Source organism: Salvelinus fontinalis, chromosome 21, assembly GCF_029448725.1.
Source record: "Salvelinus fontinalis isolate EN_2023a chromosome 21, ASM2944872v1, whole genome shotgun sequence".
NCBI classification, from domain to species: Eukaryota; Metazoa; Chordata; class Actinopteri; order Salmoniformes; family Salmonidae; genus Salvelinus; species Salvelinus fontinalis.
The window spans coordinates 49036252-49062578 of NC_074685.1; the positions used below are offsets into that span (position 1 = coordinate 49036252).

At 44.7% G+C, this 26327-nt stretch overlaps 1 protein-coding gene across 5 annotated transcripts in view; it reads left to right on the forward strand.

The window, feature by feature from the left end:
- The window catches only part of LOC129819054 (ras-specific guanine nucleotide-releasing factor RalGPS1-like), a 273360-nt gene that overhangs the window by 151853 nt on the left and 95180 nt on the right, over window positions 1-26327 (forward strand). The gene's annotated exons all lie outside the window — the stretch shown is intronic.

The following is a 26327-nucleotide window of genomic DNA, read 5'->3' on the forward strand; positions in this document are numbered from 1 at the left end:
TTCTATCCCATAAGTCCACTCTGCTGAACAGTACTTGAGATGAACCATCCCTCATTTTGTTTTGACCGGTTTAAATGGGGCATGCCTAGCTATTGAAATACAAAAAGGCACTCGCACATCTGAGCAATCTTATTTGCAGGTGCATGGCATCAATAGAACAAGATGAAGGAAAAGGAATGCCTAGCTATTGACTGGTTTAAATGGGGGCATGCCTAGCTATTGACTGGTTTAAACGGGGCATGCCTAGCTATTGACTGGTTTAAATGGGGCATGCCTAGCTATTGACTGGTTTAAACGGGGCATGCCTAGCTATTGACTGGTTTAAATGGGGGCATGCCTAGCTATTGACCGGTTTAAACGGGGCATGCCTAGCTATTGACTGGTTTAAATGGGGGCATGCCTAGCTATTGACTGGTTTAAACGGGGCATGCCTAGCTATTGACTGGTTTAAATGGGGGCATACCTAGCTATTGACTGGTTTAAATGGGGCATGCCTAGCTATTGACTGGTTTAAAGGGGGACATGTCTAGCTATTGACTGGTTTAAAGGGGGACATGTCTAGCTATTGACTGGTTTAAATGGGGACATGCCTAGCTATTGACTGGTTTAAATGGGGGCATGCCTAGCTATTGACTGGTTTAAATGGGGCATGCCTAGCTATTGACTGGTTTAAATGTGGGCATGCCTAGCTATTGACCGGTTTAAATGGGGGCATACCTAGCTATTGACCGGTTTAAATGGGGCATGCCTAGCTATTGACTGGTTTAAATGGGGCATGCCTAGCTATTGACTGGTTTAAATGTGGGCATGCCTAGCTATTGACCGGTTTAAATGGGGGCATACCTAGCTATTGACCGGTTTAAATGGGGCATGCCTAGCTATTGACTGGTTTAAATGGGGGCATGCCTAGCTATTGACTGGTTTAAATGGGGGCATGCCTAGCTATTGGCTGGTTTAAATGGTGGCATGCCTAGCTATTGACCGGTTTAAACGGGACATGCCTAGCTATTGACCGGTTTAAACGGGGCATGCCTAGCTATTGACTGGTTTAAATGGGGCATGCCTAGCTGTTGACTGGTTTAAATGGGGCATGCCTAGCTATTGACCGGTTTAAATGGGGGCATGCCTAGCTATTGACTGGTTTAAATGGGGGCATGCCTAGCTATTGACTGGTTTAAATGGGGACATGCCTAGCTATTGACTGGTTTAAATGGGGACATGCCTAGCTATTGACTGGTTTAAATGGGGGCATGCCTAGCTATTGACTGGTTTAAATGGGGGCATGCCTAGCTATTGACTGGTTTAAATGGGGACATGCCTAGCTGTTGACTGGTTTAAACAGGGCATGCCTAGCTATTCTAGTGGTGCCAGTCGATGTTGACTAATGGAGTAAGTAGCATGTAGTTTTGGCTGGAAAATTGAAGTGAACTTGACCACTTAGGTACAAGGATGCTGTTCAGCAAGGATTGCTTTGTATTTGATGTTATTTTCCTAGTTCCTCAGTGCTATCGCTACCACTCATGAATCTAACTTTGATTCTCTCAAAGCCATTGACTTCTGAAGTCTCCAAATTATAGTTGCATGTTACTCTAAACCCTTAATTGATGGTTTTAAGCCTGACTATGGTAAATAAAACAGTCTTGTGGAAAAGTAGAACCGAGATTGTGGGAGTCCTTCACCAAGAGCACATCTCTGCTGATGCATGGTCTAACAGTTTAGACTTAGCCAGGAAGGGCTGCCTATTCAATTCCCTCTATAGGGTAGAGAGGTCTATGCTGCTGTGCTGCAAAGTAAAGAATATCCTCACTTCGCCCAGCTGTGTGACGACAGAAAACCTAAGGCATTAGCCTCTTTATAATGGTCTCTATTAAACAAAGCAATAGTAATGGTAGTATTGATAACGGTCCACGATGATGGCAGTAATATATTATATTTACGAATGGGCTTGATGAGTCTGACTCACTCTATCCCAATCCCTCCCCATACTTCAGTGCTGAAGGCAAGCCCCAGCTTGTGCTGACACACTCAGGCCTCCGTCATCTCTCTATTCATCCGTGTAGACTGCTGCCTGACAGCGAGGATGATTGATAGGGAGCTACAGATGAGTTAAGCTGGTAGAGGGTAGCGACCCCTTCCCACCAGTCCTGGAACACTGCTAGCTAGTGTGGGTAGCGGGTAGCAACCCCCTCCCACCAGCCCCCACCAGTCCTGGAACACTGCTAGCTAGTGGGGGTAGCGGGTAGCAACCCCCTCCCACCAGCCCCCACCAGTCCTGGAACACTGCTAGCTAGTGGGGGTAGAGGGTAGCAACCCCCTCCCACCAGCCCCCAACAGTCCTGGAACACTGCTTGCTAGTGGGGGTAGAGGGTAGCAACCCCCTCCCACCAGCCCCCAACAGTCCTGGAACACTGCTTGCTAGTGGGGGTAGAGGGTTGTGACCCCCTCCCACCAGTCCTGGAACACTGCTAGCTAGTGGGGGTAGCAACCCCCTCCCACCAGTCCTGGAACACTGCTAGCTAGTGGGGGTAGCAACCCCCTCCCACCAGCCCCCACCAGTCCTGGAACACTGTTTGCTAGTGGGGGTAGAGAGTAGCGACACCCTCCTACCAGCTCCCGCCAGTCCTGGAACACTGCTAGCTAGTGGGGGTAGAGAGTAGCGACCCCCTCCCATCAGTCCTGGAACATTGCTAGCTAGTGGGGGTAAAGGATATTGACCCCCTCCCACCTGTCCCCACCAGTCCTGGGACACTGGATGAGAAGGGCACTGGTTATTTAAGAAAAAGGATGGTCCTTTATCAGTGTGACACTATGAGAGAAGGTGGCACCAGTTTCAGGTATTACCAGTTTCATGGACTTAAGCCCATAATACAGATGCCAAGTTCGCCGTTGTGACTGTCATGGAATTTGTCAGTAAAATGACCACGGTCACCGTTATAATCGTTCGAATAGCAAAAAAAAAATAATTAGAAAGAAATGTACGTTTTCTCCTCTCCTCCGCTCCTGACTGCATGTGCTGCTGCTGCTGCAGGGAAGGAGGGAGGGATGTTTCCTAGACAACCAGACTTGTTTACTACAACACCTTGCTGAAACAAGGAGTAACAAAGTTTCATTACGTTGTAAAGAGTCCGTGTTACTGCGGAAGCGGACTCAACCGCACGTCATCTTTTTGAATGCCCGGCCTTCCCGTATTGTCAGATGTTCGTTCCGCAACACAAAATTCTAAAACTGACTTTTTTTCTCCCTCATCTCTCCTTATATCGGCTGTTAGATGTGAACCAGGATTACTTTTACTTTGCTGCTTTTGGGTAACGTTTGTTGACATGCATTTGAAGTTGATAAAAACGTTTTAATTAAAATGTTTATTTTATTTTTGTCATCAAAAATCGTCGGTAACATGATTATACAATTATTGTGCCAACCCTACCCAATTCCAGCATTCGGTAATGCCTGACCGCTGTGGAATGTTTCAACCCACTTGTCTCTGTATCTTCACCAAATCACTGACCCAATCAAACTACAGTGATCAAATCCAAAGTGACTTGTTTGTTACCAGTACGTCTCATTTGACGTCAGGTTTCTCATTTGAATTCAGGTTTCTCAATTGACGTCACTCAGACCTTAATGAAAATGTTCCCAGCTGGCTGAGTGTGTGTGTGGTCTGTTTGCTCCCAAACTGCTTTGCCTTGATGATTCATGAGGGCTAACAATGCTGTAACCTTTGGGCTGAAAAGAGACCGGTCCTTTTGAAGAAGAACAAGAGTGTGGGGGGGGGGGGGGTGATCTTCCACTGAAAGGCAGCATTGCACAGACCTACTGGAGCTACACCTTTTGAAGTCACATCCATGCAGAATGGACCAGCCAGCCAGCCATGCAGAACGGACCAGCCAGCCAGCCATGCAGGACGGACCAGCCAGCCAGCCAGCCATGCAGGACGGACCAGCCAGCCAGCCAGCCATGCAGGACGGACCAGCCAGCCATAGCAGGCTTTCCTCTTATTAGAATTGGCCAACAATGGACCGTCACGCTTTATTTGCTTAAGTAAAGCTATTATGTCATTGTCAATTATTTGGATGACTTTTGGGAAGGCAATACCTTTTGACTAAAGCCTCTGAGTTGTCAGCCGTTGTGGCAACTTTTCACGGGCCTCTTGTTTGTCAATGTGATAGGTGTTTAGCAGCAGTAATCTGCCTCACGCACTGAACAGGGAAGAAAAGCCAGAGAGATTTTAGATTGAGAGGTGTAAATCCTGTGAAAAGCCAGAGATTTCAGATTGAGAGGTGTAAATCCTGTGAAAAAGCCAGAGAGATTTCAGATTGAGAGGTGTAAATCCTGTGAAAAAGCCAGAGAGATTTCAGATTGAGAGGTGTAAATCCTGTGAAAAAGCCAGAGAGATTTCAGATTGAGAGGTGTAAATCCTGTGAAAAAGCCAGAGAGATTTCAGATTGAGAGGTGTAAATCCTGTGAAAGACATTCTACAAACCTCAGGGATGCTGTTCATCAACATAATGGGCCTGGATAAACGTACGTGTTTTCCCCCAGGATGAGTTTGGACCAAGCTGCTGTAAAATCTGAGGTAAACTATTCCGACACATCCCAGAAGTTTGCTTGCGCCACATGTCCGTACAACACTCACTGACAGTCACTTCCAAGTGACTCAAGATTTTTTTTTACACTTGAGCAGACAATTGGATCAGTATGGGGGGAAAAAATAAATAAAAAGGCCTCTTGTTTTGGTGCCCACCACATTTTTATGAAACTATTTCTGAGAGATTACATCACTCTGGCGCTAAATGTTTGATTGCTACTTCAGTCTGTGAAGGTTTGGAAATCATACTTGGAGCATATGCGGTGTGTTATTACAACGCCCGGTTGTAAAACAAGAGATGAAGGACTGACTTACAGTAAATCCAGAAATTTGTTAGAAATATCTAACTGGCTGCATCCTTAATGTATGTCATAAAAGCGCAGCTTAACCGAAGCGGTATTCGTTCAGAGCCTGGTTTCTTTATGCCTGTCTAGGCCAATGGGGACTGTGGAACAGTAGCCATACAGAAGGATTGTTTATTGTTGTGAGAACACCACTGGGAAGAAGGGGGGGGGGGGGGGGGGGTAATTTACTAGGTCAGGGGGACCGTTCCACTTTTTTTTCCTTTTTGGAATTCAGTCAGTGTGTCTGCCGGGTCACATGGGAATCCAGTCAGTGTGTGTCTGCCGGGTCACCTGGGAATCCAGCCAGTGTGTCTGCCGGGTCACCTGGGAATCCAGCCAGTGTGTCTGCCGGGTCACCTGGGAATCCAGCCAGTGTGTCTGCCGGGTCACCTGGGAATCCAGCCAGTGTGTCTGCCGGGTCACCTGGGAATCCAGTCAGTGTGTGTCTGCCGGGTCACCTGGGAATCCAGCCAGTGTGTCTGCCGGGTCACCTGGGAATCCAGTCAGTGTGTGTCTGCCGGGTCACCTGGGAATCCAGTCAGTGTGTGTCTGCCGGGTCACATGGGAATTCAGCCAGTGTGTGTCTGCCGGGTCACATGGGAATTCAGCCAGTGTGTGTCTGCCGGGTCACCTGGGAATCCAGTCAGTGTGTCTGCCGGGTCACCTGGGAATTCAGCCAGTGTGTGTCTGCCGGGTCACCTGGGAATTCAGCCAGTGTGTGTCTGCCGGGTCACCTGGGAATCCAGTCAGTGTGTGTCTGCCGGGTCACCTGGGAATCCAGTCAGTGTGTGTCTGCCGGGTCACCTGGGAATCCAGTCAGTGTGTCTGCCGGGTCACCTGAGAATTCAGCCAGTGTGTCTGCCGGGTCACCTGGGAATCCAGTCAGTGTGTCTGCCGGGTCACCTGGGAATCCAGTCAGTGTGTCTGCCGGGTCACCTGGGAATCCAGCCAGTGTGTGTCTGCCGGGTCACCTGGGAATCCAGTCAGTGTGTGTCTGCCGGGTCACCTGGGAATTCAGTCAGTGTGTGTCTGCCGGGTCACCTGGGAATCCAGCCAGTGTGTGTCTGCCGGGTCACCTGGGAATCCAGTCAGTGTGTGTCTGCCGGGTCACCTGGGAATTCAGCCAGTGTGTCTGCCGGGTCACCTGGGACTACTAGTTCAGTGAAGTGTTTGTTAGCTTCTTTTTAGAATCGTCTTACACCGCCGTGTGGATGATGACGAAAACATCTGTATAAGGCAGAAGATTAATGGAACGGCTAGCAGGAATGCTTTCTTTTTCCTCCAGTTTTAAACTTTGACCCCTGATCTTCCACAGGGTAGAGTTTACATGTTGAAAATCGTTGTTAAATTACCATGGCGTCTCTCACCTGTCTGAGAGCCGTTAGGCCAACGAAAGCAAAGGGAGGATGTCTGTTTACCCGTTCAACCAGACAAATGTCTTAAAAGAGCTGAGTCGCTCATGCTGTCGCTTTTACAATGTGACCCTCACATAGCAACCTTTTGATCAGAGAAAACACTTACCTCATCCCCACGTCATTTTGGGTTAGTTCCTACTTCTGCACCCTAGTGTCTAATCAGCATTCTCTCCCTGTGTGTTTTTTTTTACCTTTCTGTCCCAGGATGTTACTGTGTTTTCCCCCTTTCTGTCCCAGGATGTTTCTGTGTTTTCCCCCTTTCTGTCCCAGGATGTTACTGTGTTTTCCCCCTTTCTGTCCCAGGATGTTACTGTGTTTCCTCCCCCCTTTCTGTCCCAGGATGTTACTGTGTTTCCTCCCCCCTTTCTGTCCCAGGATGTTACTGTGTTTTCCCCCTTTCTGTCCCAGGATGTTACTGTGTTTTCCCCCTTTCCGTCCCAGGATGTTACTGTGTTTTCCCCCTTTCTGTCCCAGGATGTTACTGTGTTTTTCTCCCCTTTCTGTCCCAGGATGTTTCTGTGTTTCCCGCCTTTCTGTCCCAGGATGTTACTTGGAACAAAGGAATGTGACTCACTATTTCGCACTCTGTTGCTCTGGCCATGTGTTGACGGCTGTTGGCTGTTGTGCACTTCATTATAGTACACGTTATAGGTTTATTTCATTTTAGTCTGTTCTATTGGCAGCGCTTTAATGTGTAAGATTCTACAATCTTTGCATAAATCAAATGGCAATTTTTCAGAGGAATGATTTGTATATTCTTAGCAGGCAGGCAGTCGTCTCAGTCATCAGCTAGCCTGTCTGCTGTGGCTGTATATGAATTGCTTACAGAAGTTTAAGTAGTTAACAGCGGACTGCTCCAGACTAGGTCACTTATGGTGTGAGAATCTAAACATTTTTCAAGTGTTAACGAAATAAATATCGAACCCCTCTACTTTGAATGTGATATGACACAGCTGTCCCTTGGCTCTCTTTGTTAATCCACACGAGCATTTGAGGAAGTGGTTTGTCATCAAACACAGTTCCTGTCAGCTATGGGGAGAACATAATAATTACTCTCTAAAAAAAACGGCAAAGAACCGTGCCAGTATTTGACGCAGTTTAGCAAGCTGGACGGCGGCCCCGCCCTTTGGCCCGACACACAGAGTGGAGAGACATGGCGTGGATGAGCTTCTTGTTTCATTGGTGCCCTGTAAAGCTTTATGAATAGAGATTACAAATACCTCCACGTGTGACCTTGGGACCTCACCATGATCCTTGTAAAAAAAAACAAACAAGGTAGGTCAACCCAATGTTCCACCTCCACTACCAGAGTCCAAGCCACAGGAGCAGAACATTCAAACGTCAATAAAGCTGAATCCCCCCCCCCCCCCCCCCACCCCACCCCCAGTTACTGGATAGGTTACCCTGGGTTTTCTCCCATCTCCCACCGGGTATATGGTGAGGACACTACCAGATGTGTGGGACCAGCTGGAGGTCACCGTTGTTCCCCTGTGACCTCTACTTCCTGACCCTGGAAAGTGAACCCTTGATGCGAAGCACACTGACCATGTTGTTAAAGTTTTCTGCTTTCCATTTAAAAGTCAAAATATGCCAGAGCTTGCTTCGTAATGAGAGCTGCAGTAGGCCAACAAGGGAATTCCAGGACATTTCTCCTTTACTGTGACATGTTTAATATTGAAAGTGGAGGGTATGTTGTCAGTCAGACATACAGTAGATGGATTGGGATAGTGTTGAAATTACATGCAACTGGGCGTTGAAAAATGTCCCATCTATGAAACAAGTTAACTAATTCAACCACCACTTCCAAAATAATCTTATTTTCCCCTAATGCAACAGTGGAAGAAAGTGCCTTTCTTTGGACCAAGCTGTGGGGAACCAGTATTTGTTTTAATGTGCAAATCCAGTCATTAATACCACATGCATTTGGCTCAAGAGATTAATTTTTATATGGTGTTTTGGAAAGTAAGCTTAGGGCTATTTCAACTGGAAAGAAGTCCTCTAGCTCCTTACAGAACATACTGATATGGATGCAATGCATTTCAAAGAAGAGAAGGCCATAAATGTGAACAGAGCCAGATGTTCCATGCTGTGGATAATTTGAATGATTATCCAAACGTCGATTTAACACTTTGACTGGCCTGTATCAGCTGTTTAAGGTTGACAATTTAGGCTACTAGCTGGCACCCTGGTCAACCACTCTCTCTCTCTCTCTCGCTCTCGCTCTCGCTCGCTCTCTCTCACGCTCTCTCTCACGCTCTCTCTCACGCTCTCTCTCACGCTCTCTCTCACGCTCTCTCACACGCTCTCTCACACTATATCATGCTCTCTCACTCTCGATATCATTCTCTCTCTATCATGCACTCTCGCGCTCTTGCTCACCTAGATTTGACAGGGGGAGTCATGTGTTTGTGTAGAGTTGGCAGGAACTGTCAGCTGAAGTGCTCGCCGTCTTAACTTGCACTTTACAGTGTATTCGGAAAGTTTTCAGACCCCTTGACTTTTTCCACATGTTACGTTACAGCCTTATTCTAAAATTGATGAGGGTGTTTTAAAAAATGTAATCGATCAATCAACAGACAATACCCCATAATGACAAAGCAAAAACAGGTTTTGGGATTATTTTGTGTGCAAATGTATAAAACAAATTCACAGGACCAGATTGACGTTGGTTGGTTAGTTGTCTTGATCTGCATATAGCTGGGTCCATGCAACTCTTTCCGTTTGTTTTAAAGAATCTTTCCAGTGGAAAAGTGATTTGTGATCTCAAGACAAAAAGGAAATCCAAAGGGGAAGGTTGACTGTCACAGTTGTGAGTTCGGAAACAGGTGCCTCTTCTAAGGAGCCAGACTGATTTCCTTAGCGTTACTTCAAAGTGCATACGACCCCCAATCCATCTCACGTTTTAAGACTGTAAAGATATTTCAATACGCTAAACCTAGTTCAATTACGTCTACAAATCGAAGCTTATTGATCACGTGCACAGGATACAACGTTTGAAAACAGTACGGTGAAATACTTACTTGCAAGCTCTCCTCAATGCAGTAATACTAATACAGTAATACTAAGTCATAAAAATAAAACACACAATAAAGAGTACACATGGGAATAAAATAAATACAATGTGTACTTATTTCTTGTGTGTATTTATTTTTCGACTTAGTATTACTGCATTGTTGAGGAGAGCTTACAGTAAAGTAGTTCACTACTGTTTACACCTTTCACTACTGATTCCATGGTGCCTCTGCAAAAGACGCTAGTGAGATTCTGGGAGAGGAAAGTCAGGTTCAGAAGGTAGCTTGACCTTTTCAAAAATATGGAGAACACTTTGATGCTTACCAGACTGCAAATACACCTCCTAAACTGGTTTAAACCACAGGCAAATACACACCCTAAACTGGTTTAAACCACAGGCAAATACACCTCCTAAACTGGTTTAAACCACAGGCAAATACACCTCCTAAACTGGTTTAAACCACAGGCAAATACACCTCCTAAACTGGTTTAAACCACAGGCAAATACACCTCCTAAACTGGTTTAAACCACAGGCAAATACACCTCCTAAACTGGTTTAAACCATAGGCAAATACACCTCCTAAACTGGTTTAAACACAGGCAAATACACCTCCTAAACTGGTTTAAACCACAGGCAAATACACCTCCTAAACTGGTTTAAACCACAGGCAAATACACACCCTAAACTGGTTTAACCTGTCTAGGATCAGCGTGGCGCTAGCGGCACCCCCCCCCCCCCCCCCCACTGAAAAACCAGTGCCGCGAAATTCAAAAAAAATATTTTTTTTAAATATTTAACTTTCACACATTAAAGTCCAATACAGCTAATGAAAGACACAGATCTTGTGAATCCAGTCAACATTTCCGATTTTTAAAATGTTTTACAGGGAAGACACAATATGTAAAGATGTACATCTATTACCTAAAAACACATTAGCATAATCCACCATCTTTTATTTGTCCACCAACACCAGTAGCCATCACCAATTCGGCTAAACTAAGATATTTATAGCCCCTAACCAACAAAAAAACTCATTAGATGACAGTCTGATAACATATTTATGGTATGGGATAGGTTTTGTTAGAAAAAAGTGCATATTTCAGGTATATGGCATAGTTTACAATTGCACCCACCATCACAAATGGACTAGAATAATTACAATGAGCAACGTGTTTACCTAACTACTAATCATCAAACATTTCGTAAAAATACACAGCATACACGAATCGAAAGACACAGATCCTGTGAATACAGACAATATTTCAGATTTTCTAAGTGTCTTACAGCGAAAACACAATAAATCGTTATATTAGCATAGCACATAGCACATAGCAGCCCAGCATTGATTCTAGCCAAAGTGGGCGATAACGTCAACATCGCCAAAAATATATTAATCTTTTCACTAACCTTCTCAGAATTCTTCAGATGACACTCCTGTAACATCATATTACACAATCCATATAGAGTTTGATCGAAAATGTTTATATTTAGCCACCAAAATCATGGTTAGACAATGTGAAATTTAGCTCAGCTGGTCAGAAAATGTCCTTGCGCCACTTAGACAGTGATCTACTCTTATACATAAATACTCATAAACGTGACTAAAAAATATAGGGTGGACAGGGATTGATAGACAATTTAATTCTTAATACAATTGCGTTATTACATTTTTTAATTTATCCTTACTTTTCAATACAGTTTGCGCCAAGCGAAGCTACGTCAAAAAACATGGCGTCCTAAGCCACTAAAATGTTTCGACAGAAACACGATTTATCATAATAAAAATGTCCTACCTTGAGCTGTTCTTCCATCAGTATCTTGGGCAAAGGATCCTTTCTTGGGAGAAATCGTCTTTTGGTGGAAAGCTGTCCTCTTGCCATGTGGAAAAGTCAACTGCGTTCGGGATGAACTGAAAAGCGTGCCCAACTTTTCACATCGTTGCAAAAATAAATGTCCCAAAATCGCACTAAACGGATATAAATTGCTATAAAACGCTTTAAATTAACTACCTTATGATGTTTTTAACTCCTATAACGAGTGAAAAGATGACCGGAGAAATATAACAGGCTAAACTAACGCTTGGAACAGGTGCGCGCCGGTGTCCACTTTGCTCATGACGCAGCTCCCAAAGAATGACTAGCTTCAGGGTTTTTTCATTTGTAGGGCCTGTGAACGTGCAATCGACCCCGTTGGAATCGTCATCACGTAAAGGCATCCAGGGGAAGACGTAAGAAGTGTCCGTATAGTCATAGCAACGACAGTGCCCTTTTAAATGACTTCAGAAGAGTGGCCAACATTTCTCAAATCTGACTCCATGTCAGGGAAATTGCTGTAGAATGGGCTCTGTTCCACTTAGAGACAAAATTTCAACTCCTATAGAAACTATAGACTGTTTTCTATCCAATAATAATAATAATATGCATATTGTACGATCAAGGATTTTGTGGGAAGCCGTTTAAAAAATTAGCCACATTAGCATAAGTAGTCTAAACAGCGCCCCCATCCCCAACAGGTTAAACCACAGGCAAATACACCTCCTAAACTGGTTTAAACCACAGGCAAATACACCTCCTAAACTGGTTTAAACCACAGGCAAATACACCTCCTAAACTGGTTTAAACCACAGGCAAATACACCTCCTAAACTGGTTTAAACCACAGGCAAATACACCTCCTAAACTGGTTTAAACCACAGGCAAATACACCTCCTAAACTGGTTTAAACCACAGGCAAATACACCTCCTAAACTGGTTTAAACCACAGGCAAATAAACCTCCTAAACTGGTTTAAACCACAGGCAAATACACCTCCTAAACTGGTTTAAACCACAGGCAAATACACCTCCTAAACTGGTTTAAACCACAGGCAAATACACCTCCTAAAATGGTTTAAACCACAGGCAAATACACCTCATAAATAGCCCGATATCTATCAGTGTTTTAAAATAGCAATAGATCCTCTATCCCAATATATTTCATAACCTTTTCCACCTCATGGTAATGCTACACGGGCGCACAGAGTCTAGTTTCGATGACTTAACACAGTAAACGGCAGCTGATGGATGTGGTGCCAGCCTCTCCTATGTAGCAAAGGTCAAAGCAACAGTGTTCAACAGCAATGGTATTTGTTTTGCAATGGAAAATTAAAACGACTTATTGGACAAATCCAAGTACCCATAAAACTTCAATTAATAGCCTGGGCGTTTATTTGCTTCAATCAGTGAACAGAAATCAAATTTTATTTGTCGAAAAAATAGACAAGTTAAAAGTAACAAGTAATTAAAGAGCAGCAGTAAAATAACAGTAGCGAGGCTATATACAGGAGGTACTGGTACAGAGTCAATGTGGAGGCTATATACAGGAGGTACTGGTACAGAGTCAATGTGGAGGCTATATACAGGAGGTACTGGTACAGAGTCAATGTGGAGGCTATATACAGGAGGTACTGGTACAGAGTCAATGTGGAGGCTATATACAGGAGGTACTGGTACAGAGTCAATGTGGAGGCTATATACAGGAGGTACTGGTACAGAGTCAATGTGGAGGCAATATACAGGAGGTACTGGTACAGAGTCAATGTGGAGGCTATATACAGGAGGTACTGGTACAGAGTCAATGTGGAGGCAATATACAGGAGGTACTGGTACAGAGTCAATGTGGAGGCTATATACAAGGTGTACCGGTACAGAGTAAATGTCTGGGGCCACCAATTAGTCGAGGTAATTGAGGTAATATGTACATGTAGGTAGAATTAATAAAGTGACTATGCATAGATAATAACAGAGAGTAGCAGCAGCGTAAAGGGGGGTGGACAATGCAAATAGTCTGGGTAGCCATTTAATTAGCTGTTCAGGAGTCTTTTGAACCTAGACTTGGCACTCTGGTACCGCTTGCTGTGCGATAGCGGAGAGAACAGTCTATGACTCCAGGTGGCTGTAGTCTTTTACAAGTTTTAGGGCCGTCTTCTGGCACCGCCAGGTATAGTCCTGGATGGTAGGAAGCTTAGCCCCAGTAATGTACTGGGCCGTACGCACTCGTATGCCTTGCAGTCGCAGGCCGAGCAGTTGCCATACCAGGCAGTGATGCAACCAGTCAGGATGTTCTCGACGGTGCAGCTGTAGAACTTTTAGAAATTGCATCATCTGTGGATCTATTGGAGTGGTATGCAAATTAGAGTGGGTCTAGGGTTTCTGGGGTAATGGTGTTGATGTGAGCCATGACCAGCCTTTCAAAGCACTTCATGGCTACAGACGTGTGTGCTACGGATCAGTAGTCACTTAAGCAGTTACCTTCGTGTTCTTGGGCACGGGGACTATGGTGGTCTGCTTGAAACATGTTGGTATTACAGACTCATCGATGCACTTATTGATGAAGCCAGTGACTGATGTTGTGTACTCCTCAATGCCATCAGAAGAATCCCGGAACATATTCCACTCTGTGATAGCAAAACAGTCCTGTAGCTTAGCACCTGCCTTATCTGACTACTTTTTTATTGACTGAGTCACTTGTACTTCCTGCTTTAGTTTTTGCTTGTAAGCAGGAATCAGGAGGATAGAATTATGGTCAGATTTGCCAAATGGAGGGCGAGGGAGAGCTTTGTATGCATCTTCTTTTAAATTGTTTAAATTGGGTCAAATGTTTTGGGTAGCCTTCCACAAGCTTCCCACAATACGCTGGGTGAATTTTGGCCCATTCCTCCTGACAGCACTAGTGTAACTGAGTCAGGTTTGTAGGCCTTCTTGCTCGCACACACTTTTTTAGTTCTGCCCACAAATGTTCTATAGGATTGAGGTCAGGGCATTGTGATTGCCACCACAATACCTTGACTTGGTTGTCCTTAAGCCATTTTGCCACGACTTTGAAAGTATGCTTGGGGTCATTGTACATTTGGAAGACCCATTTGTGACCAAGCTTTATCTTCCTGACTGATGTCTTGAGATGTTGCTTCAATATATCTACATACTTTTTCACCCTCATGATGCCATCTATTTTGTGAAGTGCACCAGTCCCTCTTGCAGCAAAGCATCCCCACAACATGATGCTGCCACCCCCGTGCTTCACGGTTGGGATGGTGTTCTTCGGCTTGCAAGCCTCCCCCTTTTTCCTCCAAACATAATGATGGTCATTATGGCCAAACAATTCTGTTTTTGTTTCATCAGACCAGAGGACATTTCTCCAAAAAGTATGATCTTTGTCCCCATGTGCAGTTGCAAACCGTAGTCTGGCTTTTTTATGGTGGATTTGGAGCAGTGGCTTCTTCCTTGCTGAGTGGCCTTTCAGGTTAGGTCGATATAGAAGTCGTTTTACGGTGGATATAGATACTTTGGTACCGGTTTCCTCCAGCAAGGTCCTTTGCTGTTGTTCTGGGATTGATTTGCACTTTTAGCACCAAAGTGCGTTCATCTCTAGGAGACAGAACGAGTCTCCTTCCTGAGCGGTATAACGGCTGCACTGTCCCATGGTGTTTATACTTGCGTACTATTGTTTGTACAGATGAACGTGGTACCTTCAGGCATTTGGAAATTGCTCCCAAGGATGAACCAGACTTGTGGTGGTCTAGAATTTTTTTCTGAGGTCTTGGCTGATTTTCTTTTGATTTTCCCATGATGTCAAGCAAAGAGGCACTGAGTTTGAAGGTAGGAATTTTAATACATCCAGAGGTACACCTCCAGTTGACTCAAATGATGTCAATTAGCCTATCAGAAGCTTCTAAAGCCATGACATAATTTTCTGGAATTTTCCAAGCAGTTTAAAGGCACAGTCATCTTAGTGTATGTAAACTTCTGACCCACTGGAATTGTGATACAGTGAAATAATCTGTAAACAATTGTTGGGAAAATTGCTTGTGTCATGCACAAAGTAGAAAGTCCTAACCGACTTGCCAAAACTATAATTTGTTAACAAGAAATGTGTGGAGTGGTTGAAAACGAGTTTTAATGACTCCAACCTAAGTGTGTGTAAACTTCCGACTTCAGCTGTACGTGATCGTAGTTCGTCTGTTCTATCCAATCTATCCAATGATTGTACGTTGGCTAATAGGACCGATGGTAAAGGCAGATTACCACTCGCCGTCGGATTCTTACAAGACACCGCGACCTACGTTCCAGATATCTCCGTCTCTTTGTCCTGCTAATGACGGGGATGAGGGTCTTGTTGGGTGTCCGACTCGTTAAAAAAAAAAATATTCCAGTATGAGGTGAGTAATCGCTGTCCTGATATCTAGAAACTATTTTTGGTCATAAGAGACGGTGACATTAACATTATGTACAAAATAATGCAAAAAACCCCCGCAGAATTGGTTAGGGGACCGTAAAACGTCAGCCATCTCCTCCGGCGCCATTTTCAAGAACCAGCTCTTAAGAAACGTGTCTATTTCCTTAATGCACACAGCTTTAAAAAAAAAAAATTATCTCTCTGACACGCGACCGATAATACATTCAATCTAAAGTCCTGCACGAGCATTACATGTAAGCCCTACCCATGCCCACAAAGTTAAGGCTCTGCCCGAACCCAAACTCAGAAATACAGTAGCTAGCTACCTCCGTTAGTTAGCTGCTTGTCTCTGTCCCCTGCTCCTTGCGCTGCCCCTCTGCATGTTGTCCTCAGCAACGGCTCCACTTAGGGCTGCTCAAGACGTGATAAGTGGTGTTAGCTGACATTAGTTAGCTACTTTTTGTCACTCAAAACAAAACTCATGAAACATTATTATTTTCTGTGAAATAATGTTCTCTCGTGTCGACTTAAAGTGTTGGTCATCAGCGAGTGGTAATGCTACGTGGGCATACAGCTTCCAGTATAGATGACTTAACACTAAACGGGATCTGAGGGGCAGGCATCACGGGTGTATGTACCAGAGCTGTGTCCCAGCATTTATTTTTAAACGGGTGTTTATTTGCTGAAATGTGTGCCGATGCCCGGCTATTAAAAAGGGCAAGCTGTGACTGTGTTTTATTTGACGTTTTACGAAAGTCCCTCGTTTCATCCATCTGGTGCTTAATGAATTCAACTATGTTGTGGTCCCCTCCGGTAATAGCCACCTTCTTAAAGGGATAGTTTGAGATTGTATCCACTTCCCCAGAGTCAGATTTCTATGTTTCTGCGTTCAGTATGAAGGAAGTTATAGGTAGTTTCGCTAGCCAATGCTAACAAGTGTTTGGCACAGTGACCTGAGTGTTCAGCTAGCATGTTAGGGGGGGGGGGGGACATGGTATCCACAATTTCATCTGTCTCTGGGGAAGTAGGTCAAGGGCTTCATTGCTAAATTCTATCCTTTTAAAGGGATAGTTCACCCAAATAACAAAATTAGTTTTGGTTTCCTTACACTGTAAGCAGTGTTTTGTTTACCCGGCACCTGTGAATGGTTCTCGTATTACAATTCTTCGAGTTTCATGTCCAAATTATCCTAAAGTTCTGTCACCACAGTTTCTTCAGTTGATTGTGTAGCTCACTGAAGTTACTTTAAGATTATTTGGACATGAAGCTTGAAGAATTCTCAAATCTGGTCCATAAATACTAACAAATCAGAATTTGGTGACAGTAGAGAAAGGTCCACATCGGTAACAGGTTGCCCCCCCCCCCCCCTTTCCTGCTGTTAACACATGTCCCAATGCAAACTCTTGAGTGTCTGTCCAACTACTAAGGATATGACTGATGGGTGAGAACTTCCTGTCTACGAGCATACTGTTGCTACTCGTCTACTGACTGGGTTCTCTGACATATCCCAAGTAAACTGAAATATGTTTGGGTTGTAAATTGTTACAATGCCACTAGCATAATGTAGCTACCGGTGTTGGTATTGAAATACTGCACCTGCAGGCACTGTTACGATGCTAATTTGAATATATATTTTCTTGAAATGGACAGTGTGACTCTGAAGTCCCATTGCTGGCAGTAAAGTGACAAAAAAAAATCGAACCAGGAATAATTTAACATTGCAACATAATTAATAATGCAACAACAGACCGTAACAATACATGGAAGATAAACGCTGGAAGTGGATCATTTCCCCTTCCTGGGTTCTATTGCTGGTCGTGCCATATTTCTGCCCGTATCTTGTAATGCAACGGAGCAAATGTACCATCACTATAAGTAAACTGAATGGATTGCATAGTATTAGTGGTGTTTTAAATGCTGCAAGTATTTATTTTTATTTCATGTTTTTTTCTCATTGAGATAACATCACTTTTTCAAGAGAGACCTGGTCCAATAGCAGCACGGGGGAACAACGTTTCAGACAAAACAACTGTAACGGTCGTCCTCCTCCTCTTCGGAAGAAGAGGAGGAGTAGGGATTGGACCAAAGCGCAGCGTGATAATTTGACATAATGAAGTTTATTAAAGAAAAGACGAAAAACGAAAACACTTCAACAAACTACAAAATAACAAACGAACGTAGACCGACCTGAACTATGAGAACTTACATATAACACGAAGAACGCACGAACAGGTACAGACTACAACAAACGAACAAACCGAAACAGTCCCATATGGTGCAACATACACAGACATGGAAGACAATCACCCACAAACAAACAGTGTGAACAGCCTACCTTTATATGGTTCTCAATCAGAGGAAACGTCAAACACCTGTCCCTGATTGAGAACCATATAAGGCTAATTACACCTGACCTAAACATACAAACACAAAACATAGAATGCCCACCCCAACTCACGCCCTGACCAACTAAACACATACAAAAATAACAGAAAACAGGTCAGGAACGTGACAACAACTTACATACACAACATTAAACAAAACTATAAAACACACGTACAGTACAACAATTACATATTACATTAAAAAACAAGTCTTGACTAAAAAAACAATTACTCTTCTATTATATATATATATACACACATCGATCAAGTGTTTAAACGCCACCAACGAAACTAGATCATCAAATTTTTTAATGTTCAGGAGATAATTCCAGGACCACGGAGCTGAGTAACTACAACTATTTCTACCATGACTTTTAGTCATACTGTTTGGTACTGTAGTATTATGGACCAAATAAAGATGGAAGATGGACAGGAAAGAGTGGCTGTTAGATTTCCCCTTAAGGATAGATTTCCCCATCTTCACCCACCGGTATTGGTCAGTGAAAACTGTTGTCTCCCTTCCCTTCAAACACCCTCCTTTTTCCCCATATGATGTCCGGGGCTTTAACAGGTGACTGTTGCCATGGAGATGTTCCAAGTTCTCATGGTGTGTGTTTTTCCCCTCCACAGCCAGTGACTTTTATAAGCCTATGGTATCACATTGTCTAATGTCTAGCAACCCATCGGGGGCCTTGGAAGACTGTATTTTACAGGCATCTTTGCCTTCTGTTCTGGTCTGACCAGTAGTGTTACTGGTCCTGGGTGAGTCTGATTCGATGGAGGTTCCCAGAAATGCATATCTGATGTGCAAAGATATTACTTTCTTCTTTCCCACCAGTTCCTCAATGTGCAGTGTGAATAAGTTCTCTATGCTTTTTTTTTGTTCTCTGCTGCAGTGCATTTAGCACAAAAACACACAAGCTGCGGTTTTCTTTTCAGTTACCTGACAAGCATAGAAACTAAAGTGTGTAAAAAAACAAATAATGAAGCAATCACTTATAGTATCCAACTTATATACTGCTCGTCTCAAAACTAACATCAGGTCTTTCCTGTAAGCCTTATTAATTCAGTTCTGATTAAGACGGAGTACAGTTATATTTTCAAACAGTTACATCATTTGCCTGATTGCCATATTCATTTCACCCATCTTTCAAACGCTCGTGCTGTGGTCTGTCAAATATCTGCTGAGCAGGTTCCTGCTATGTCCCGAGGCCTCATAAGCCCACAGACAACCTTCACAGCTATTGCGTGGGTGTGGAAAAATGGAAGTGATGAACTCGTTTAGTGGTCCAAGCACACGTGTTAGAAACATATAGAAGTCTAGTGAAGGTTTCAGTATGTTCCCTTTTTCTCTCTCTCTACACCTCGTTTTATTCAAAATGTTCTGTTTGTCATTTGACTGTGAGCAGGGCTACCACTTCACCCAGTTTTACAGCTCTTTTTTTTTAATGGCCGACCCTCATGATGTTAAGGAGTACTTTACTGTGGGTTCTTTCTGGCCCCAAGGCCCACACAACCCCCCCCCCCCCCCCCTCCCTGGGTTTGTGAGGGAATGGTTGTGGTTTCATTTTTATTGCCCTCCACAAGGAACCTGGAGGGCCTAGCATTCTGGGTAAAGTAACAGTCATAGAATAAAGCCAGCATGAGAAGATGGGGAAAACATGAATTTCACACAAAGAACTTAAGCTTAACCACTCAGGGATGGAGCTTTGGTTTTTATTTTATCCAGCACGTAATCACAAAAAAAGCTTCAAATGGCTTGGTGGTTTTCTTCCAGACACTACTGTGATCACAGCAATGCCTGGTTATCCCTTGTTCCTCCTGATGCTGCTTAAAGGGTGAGAAAACAATCCAAGCATGATGTCATGTCATTACAGGCCTGAGTACAAACAACCAATGCCATTATGCTTCACAGGGCTGGCCCGGCTCCAAGGTGCCTTAAGCTCATCAAGCAAATGCGCCTCAGAGATCAAACTGGTGAAAATGAGGTCTACTTTATATACATGCCCATTGTGCAGTCCCAAATGGATGATAAATACATGCAGGACATGTTGGTTCCGTATAGTTACTTACGTTATGTTGAGGATATGCTCTATCGTTCATATTGTTTTGTGAGATGCTGCTTGACATTTGAACGTGGTAAAGGTTGTAGTTCAGCCGCAGATATCCGCTTCTACATTTGTACCTTTCAAGCGCTCAGCGGCAGCTCGCTACTTATCCCTGGACAGACAGGCCCACGACGGAGCCATTGAGGTCACTACTTAACCCTGGACAGACAGGCCCACGACGGAGCCATTGAGGTCACTACTTAACCCTGGACAGACAGGCCCACGACGGAGCCATTGAGGTACACTACTTAACCCTGGACAGACAGGCCCATGACGGAGCCATTGAGGTCACTACTTAACCCTGGACAGACAGGCCCACGACGGAGCCATTGAGGTACACTACTTAACCCTGGACAGACAGGCCCATGACGGAGCCATTGAGGTCACTACTTAACCCTGGACAGACAGGCCCACGACGGAGCCATTGAGGTACACTACTTAACCCTGGACAGACAGGCCCACGACGGAGCCATTGAGGTACACTACTTAACCCTGGACAGACAGGCCCATGACGGAGCCATTGAGGTCACTACTTAACCCTGGACAGACAGGCCCACGACGGAGCCATTGAGGTACACTACTTAACCCTGGATAGACAGGCCCACGACGGAGCCATTGAGGTCACTACTTAACCCTGGATAGACAGGCCCATGACGGAGCCATTGAGGTCACTACTTAACCCTGGACAGACAGGCCCACGACGGAGCCATTGAGGTACACTACTTAACCCTGGACAGACAGGCCCACGACGGAGCCATTGAGGTCACTACTTATCCCTGGACAGACAGGCCCATGACGGAGCCATTGAGGTCACTACTTAACCCTGGACAGACAGGCCCACGACGGAGCCATTGAGGTACACTACTTAACCCTGGACAGACAGGCCCACGACGGAGCCATTGAGGTCACTACTTATCCCTGGACAGACAGGCCCACGACGGAGCCATTGAGGTCACTACTTATCCCTGGACAGACAGGCCCACGACGGAGCCATTGAGGTCACTACTTATCCCTGGACAGACAGGCCCACGACGGAGCCATTGAGGTACACTACTTATCCCTGGATAGACAGGCCCACGACGGAGCCATTGAGGTACACTACTTATCCCTGGATAGACAGGCCCACGGCGGAGCCATTGAGGTACACTACTTATCCCTGGATAGACAGGCCCACGACGGAGCCATTGAGGTCACTACTTAACCCTGGATAGACAGGCCCACGACGGAGCCATTGAGGTCACTACTTAACCCTGGATAGACAGGCCCACGACGGAGCCATTGAGGTCACTACTTAACCCTGGATAGACAGGCCCACGACGGAGCCATTGAGGTCACTACTTAACTCTGGACAGACAGGCCCACAACGGAGCCATTGAGGTACACTACTTAACCCTGGATAGACAGGCCCACAACGGAGCCATTGAGGTACACTACTTAACCCTGGACAGACAGGCCCACGACGGAGCCATTGAGGTCACTACTTAACCCTGGATAGACAGGCCCACGACGGAGCCATTGAGGTCACTACTTAACTCTGGACAGACAGGCCCACAACGGAGCCATTGAGGTACACTACTTAACCCTGGACAGACAGGCCCACGACGGAGCCATTGAGGTCACTACTTAACCCTGGACAGACAGGCCCACGACGGAGCCGTCTGTGTCGCTGCTGAGATTTTCTTTCACTTGATTGGCCGAATCTGCTAGCACACCCCTCCATTACACCATGCTCTGAAACTCTCTAGGCAGACGTAACTCTGTTGTGCGAGCGATCACATAATAATCATCCCTCCTTTCCTAATAGAGGCCACAGGGCTTCACATTGTTAGATTTCAATTTAGCCTATGATGTTATTGATCATCGTTTTTTATTGAAAAAACTCACTTATTATGGCTTTACATCACATGGTTGGAGAGTTACTTATCCAATAGAACGGAGTATACTTCAATGGAAGCTTCTCTTGCATCAGATATGTACAGTGCGGTATCCCGCAGGGCAGTTGCCATTGGCCGTTACTCTTCATTTTTTTAAACAAATGATTTGCCACTTGTCTTACAAGAAGCTTCAATGACTATGTATGCTGATGCGTTACAGTCAGTGGCAGGAAAGGTCATTAACGTAAAACTGGTCTTAAATACATCTAAAACCAAAGGCATTGTATTTGGTTCAAAACATTATCTTAGACGTAAACCTCAACTGGAATTGTGTACAAAGGGTGTGACTATTGAACAAGTTGAAACTCCTAGGAGTAACATTGGATGGTCAGATACCATGGTCAAGTCATATTGACAAAGTTATTGTGAAGATGGGGAGGGGTCTGTTTTATAAAAAAAAATAGAAACTGTTGTAGTTGTTCAGGCTGTGGTCTTGTCCCATCTTGATTTATGGTCAGGTGCAGTAAAGAAAGACCTAAAGCGAAGCTGCAGCTGGCTCAAAACAGAGCAGCATTCCTTGGCCTTAATGCCCCTTAACTGCACACACAGAACGAACATCAACAACATGCATGATAGTCTCATGTTTGAGGAGAAATAATATGTGTGTTGAAAATGTATGAGAAGTTACTCAGTTATCTATAGAGTCATGGTGGAATGCTCTGCTACCAGAAGTTACTCAGTTATCTATAGAGTCATGGTGGAATGCTCTGCTACCAGAAGTTACTCAGTTATCTATAGAGTCATGGTGGAATGCTCTGCTACCAGAAGTTACTCAGTTATCTATAGAGTCATGGTGGAATGCTCTGCTACCAGAAGTTACTCAGTTATCTATAGAGTCATGTCATGGTGGAATGCTCTGCTACCAGAAGTTACTCAGTTATCTATAGAGTCATGGTGGAATGCTCTGCTACCAGAAGTTACTCAGTTATCTATAGAGTCATGGTGGAATGCTCTGCTACCAGAAGTTACTCAGTTATCTATAGAGTCATGGTGGAATGCTCTGCTACCAGAAGTTACTCAGTTATCTATAGAGTCATGGTGGAATGCTCTGCTACCAGAAGTTACTCAGTTATCTATAGAGTCATGTCATGGTGGAATGCTCTGCTACCAGAGGTTCCTCAGGCAAAAAGCAGGTTTAGCTTTAATAAATGGATATAAAAACATATTTTACCACAGCGCCTCTCCTCTTTAGGGTGAATGGACAAGACAAAATATTTGTGCCTTTGAACGGGGTATTGGTAGTAGGTGCCAGACGCACCGGTTTGTTTCAAGAACTACAACGTTGCTGGGTTTTTCACACTCAACAGTTTCCTGTGTGTATCAAGAATGGTCCACCACCCAAAAGGACATCCAGCCGACTTGACACAACTGTGGGAAGCATTGGAGTCAACATGGGCCAGCATCCCTGTGGAACGCTTTCAACACCTTGTAGTTCAATGCCCCGGCGAATTGAGGGTATTCTGAGGGCAAAAGGGGGTGCAACTGAATATTAGGAAGGTGTTCCTAATGTTTTGTACACTGTGTATATGAATATGTATATATGAATAGTGTGTACATAGTATTTTTTCGTTGTCTCTTGGTGTTTTTGTAATTTATAACTCTTATTTTGAATTTAATGTAATATTTTGTGGTGTTGTCTATTACTGTTCTGTACTTTGTCATGTATTTTTATGTGGACCCCAGGAAGAGTAGCTGCTGCATATTCAGTAGTTAATGGACCCCAGGAAGAGTAGCTGCTGCATATTCAGTAGTTAATGGACCCCAGGAAGAGTAGCTGCTGCATATTCAGTAGTTAATGAACCCCAGGAAGAGTAGCTGCTGTATATTCAGTAGTTAATGGACCCCAGGAAGAGTAGCTGCTGTATGTTCAGTAGTTAATGAACCCCAGGAAGAGTAGCTGCTGTAGTTAATGGACCCCAGGAAGAGTAGCTGCTGTAGTTAATGGACCCCAGGAAGAGTAGCTGCTGCATGTTCCGTAGTTAATGGACCCCAGGAAGAGTAGCTGCTGTAGTTAATGGACCCCAGGAAGAGTAGCTGCTGTATATTCAGTAGTTAATGGACCCCAGGAAGAGTAGCTGCTGCATGTTCCGTAGTTAATGGACCCCAGGAAGAGTAGCTGCTGTAGTTAATGGACCCCAGGAAGAGTAGCTGCTGTAGTTAATGGACCCCAGGAAGAGTAGCTGCTGCCTGTTCAGTAGTTAATGAACCCCAGGAAGAGTAGCTGCTGCCTGTTCAGTAGTTAATGAACCCCAGGAAGAGTAGCTGCTGCATCTTCAGTAGTTAATGGACCCCAGGAAGAGTAGCTGCTGTATGTTCAGTAGTTAATGGACCCCAGGAAGAGTAGCTGCTGCATATTCAGTAGTTAATGGACCCCAGGAAGAGTAGCTGCTGCATCTTCAGTAGTTAATGGACCCCAGGAAGAGTAGCTGCTGTATGTTCAGTAGCTAATGAACCCCAGGAAGAGTAGCTGCTGCATATTCAGTAGTTAATGGACCCCAGGAAGAGTAGCTGCTGCCTGTTCAGTAGCTAATGAACCCCAGGAAGAGTAGCTGCTGCATCTTCAGTAGTTAATGGACCCCAGGAAGAGTAGCTGCTGTATGTTCAGTAGTTAATGGACCTCAGGAAGAGTAGCTGCTGTATGTTCAGTAGTTAATGGACCCCAGGAAGAGTAGCTGCTGTATGTTCAGTAGTTAATGGACCCCAGGAAGAGTAGCTGCTGTATGTTCAGTAGTTAATGGACCCCAGGAAGAGTAGCTGCTGTATGTTCAGTAGTTAATGGACCCCAGGAAGAGTAGCTGCTGTATGTTCAGTAGTTAATGGACCCCAGGAAGAGTAGCTGCTGCATGTGCAGTAGTTAATGGACCCCATGAAGAGTAGCTGCTGCCTGTTCAGTAGTTAATGGACCCCAGGAAGAGTAGCTGCTGCATGTTCAGTAGTTAATAAACCCCAGGAAGAGTAGCTGCTGTATGTTCAGTAGTTAATGAACCCCAGGAAGAGTAGCTGCTGCATATTCAGTAGTTAATGGACCTCAGGAAGAGTAGCTGCTGTAGTTAATGAACCCCAGGAAGAGTAGCTGCTGCATATTCAGTAGTTAATGAACCCCAGGAAGAGTAGCTGCTGCCTGTTCAGTAGTTAATGAACCCCAGGAAGAGTAGCTGCTGCCTGTTCAGTAGTTAATGAACCCCAGGAAGAGTAGCTGCTGCATATTCAGTAGTTAATGGACCCCAGGAAGAGTAGCTGCTGCATGTTCCGTAGTTAATGGACCCCAGGAAGAGTAGCTGCTGTATATTCAGTAGTTAATGAACCCCAGGAAGAGTAGCTGCTGCATGTACAGTAGTTAATGGACCCCAGGAAGAGTAGCTGCTGCATATTCAGTAGTTAATGGACCCCAGGAAGAGTAGCTGCTGTATGTTCAGTAGCTAATGAACCCCAGGAAGAGTAGCTGCTGCATATTCAGTAGTTAATGGACCCCAGGAAGAGTAGCTGCTGCCTGTTCAGTAGCTAATGAACCCCAGGAAGAGTAGCTGCTGCATCTTCAGTAGTTAATGGACCCCAGGAAGAGTAGCTGCTGTATGTTCAGTAGTTAATGGACCCCAGGAAGAGTAGCTGCTGCATATTCAGTAGTTAATGGACCCCAGGAAGAGTAGCTGCTGCATCTTCAGTAGTTAATGGACCCCAGGAAGAGTAGCTGCTGTATGTTCAGTAGCTAATGAACCCCAGGAAGAGTAGCTGCTGCATATTCAGTAGTTAATGGACCCCAGGAAGAGTAGCTGCTGCCTGTTCAGTAGCTAATGAACCCCAGGAAGAGTAGCTGCTGCATCTTCAGTAGTTAATGGACCCCAGGAAGAGTAGCTGCTGTATGTTCAGTAGTTAATGGACCTCAGGAAGAGTAGCTGCTGTATGTTCAGTAGTTAATGGACCCCAGGAAGAGTAGCTGCTGTATGTTCAGTAGTTAATGGACCCCAGGAAGAGTAGCTGCTGTATGTTCAGTAGTTAATGGACCCCAGGAAGAGTAGCTGCTGTATGTTCAGTAGTTAATGGACCCCAGGAAGAGTAGCTGCTGTATGTTCAGTAGTTAATGGACCCCAGGAAGAGTAGCTGCTGCATGTGCAGTAGTTAATGGACCCCATGAAGAGTAGCTGCTGCCTGTTCAGTAGTTAATGGACCCCAGGAAGAGTAGCTGCTGCATGTTCAGTAGTTAATAAACCCCAGGAAGAGTAGCTGCTGTATGTTCAGTAGTTAATGAACCCCAGGAAGAGTAGCTGCTGCATATTCAGTAGTTAATGGACCTCAGGAAGAGTAGCTGCTGTAGTTAATGAACCCCAGGAAGAG